The following is a 2,309-nucleotide window of genomic DNA, read 5'->3' as shown; positions in this document are numbered from 1 at the left end:
CAATCCCTTATATATCCTCTCAACTACGCCCCATCAGCCCAGTCCATGTAACAGCAGTCCATTGGCCAGAATCATCACTTGTCATATGGTCGAATCTTGCATCACGGTGCACCTGCGCAGTTCTCACTATGGATGCGGCTTATTTTCAGGTGTATGAGGAAGTCAGGTGCAAGTCATAAGACTTGGCTGCAGTCCTGGGTGCCATCTTGGGACTGCTGCCACACCTGTTCCTCACAGTTGTGCTCTTTGCTTTTGAAGATCAGTCCCCAGCTCCTGGCCAAGCAGTTCCTCCCAGCTTTGGACCTGGCATTCCCCTGCCCCAGACACTGACATCTGCATGTTCACCTGTGCAGTTGTGTTTGCTGTCTCTGACCACGACCGCTGGTGATTGGCCTTCTCTTCCCACAGTGAGTTGCTCCAGTTTTAACCAGGACCTAGGGAGATGGGGCTGAGTTAGACAAGGTAGCAATTTCTTGCATTTGGGGTTTGGAGACAGGACCTTGTGATGTAGCCCAGGTTGGCCTGGGACTCTCATTCCTCCTGCCTCGGCCTCCTGGGTGTTGAGATTACAGGTGTGTGCCATCATGGCCAAGTCACAGATTGCCTAGTGAAATAACATTGCAGCTGAATCTACTGATTACCCCCACCCCCTCTTGTGTGTTAGGGTTTTACTGCTATGAAGAGACACCATGACCAAGGCAAATCTTGTAAGGACAACATTTAATTGGGAGTGGCTTCCAGAGAGGTTCAGTCCGTTATCATCATGGCAGGAAGCATGGCAGCTTGCAGGCAGCCATGGTGCAGGAGGAGCTGAGAGTTCTACATCGTCATCTGAAGCAGAAGACTTGCTTCCAGGCAGCTAGGATGAGGGTTTTAAAAGCCCAAGCCCACAGTGACACACCTACTCCAACAAGGCCACACCTTCAAATAGTGCCACTTCCTGGGCTAGGCATACTCAAAGCACCGCAACAGGTTCTCTACCACTAAGGAACACATCTAGCTCCTTACTGGGGGGGGGGGGGTTGAGGGGGGTTGGATTAGACAACTGAGCTATACTCCAGCCCCTCACTGGGGGGATTCTAGGCAGCTACATGACAACTGAGCTATAACCCAGTTCTGGGGACAGCATACCATGACAGGGACTGCCCACAGCAGGCCGGAATGGAGGCATCTCAGAAGCCCACGGCAGCTCCTTGTCATGGTATGCTGTCCCATGCAGCACCCCAGCCTCTCACTGGGGAGTGGAGGTTCTAGACAACTGTACTACAATTGAACTTGTACCCGAGCCCTCTAATTTTTACTTTGAAACAGTCTCACTGAGCTGTTCAGCCTTGCCATAAATGTGTCAGCTTCCTGCCTCAGCCTCCTGAGTAGCTGATATCACAGAACCTGTGCCACCAGGCCCAGCTCTTATGGGATATTTGATAGGGAGTCTGAAGAGCAGAGTCTGGACTCCATAGGACAAGCCCCGGTACTGGACTTTGTCACTGATATCATCCAGGCCGTAGAGCAGGCTCCTCATTCCAGCAGCAGATGACCCAGGAGGTTTCAGGAGTTCTGGGCTTAGGCACTGTCTGTGGCCTAAGTTCAATGAGTCTCCTGAGCTCACCTCTCTGTGAGCTCCTGGGCCCAGATTCTGTCTGGAGCTGAGAGATCTCATACAAGTGGGTAGATATGGTAATGATGGCTTGGGGGCCAAACCCATAGAAAATTCTGGGTGGGCCAATGAAATCTTAGCAACAGCCCTGGTATGAGCTGTTCTTGTGCAAACCAATCCATCCATGGGACACAACAGAGGTCTAACTTATGTCTATGAAGTCTGTACTTGGTTGAGGAGTCTTTGAAATCATGTATGAGGTGTCCTATTAGGGTCCTTCATCATCTGGAATTGTGTCCAACCACCTAGAATAAGGAAGGAGTTTGAAGAAAGAAGAAGACACAGACAGATGCCAGGGACCAGCCTTAAAACAAGCTGGAGGCAGGTTGTCTGGCTTTCATTCCCACTGACTATGACAAAAATACTGCCATGCACTCCGGTCGAGTCAGTTTGACAAGCCGAGAGGCTTAAAAGCTACTCATGAGGCAAAAGAGTTTCACAGAAACTCGCTCCTGGAGTCTGGCATTCTCTCTAACCCATACATTAATTTTCCATTCCCACGTTAGTCTAGTGTATGGATCCACATGCTCTCTTTTAGTATTATCCTATTATAAGTGCCTTTTAAGATTGAATTCTGACATAGCTAAAGCCTTCTGCCAGTGTTCCAACAGTCCTAGAACGTCCTTGAGCAAGACCATGGGCTTGAAATTCA

The sequence above is a fragment of the Mus caroli genome, chromosome 5 (assembly GCF_900094665.2).
Source record: "Mus caroli chromosome 5, CAROLI_EIJ_v1.1, whole genome shotgun sequence".
NCBI classification, from domain to species: domain Eukaryota; kingdom Metazoa; phylum Chordata; class Mammalia; order Rodentia; family Muridae; genus Mus; species Mus caroli.
Note: the sequence above shows the minus strand (reverse complement) of the source record.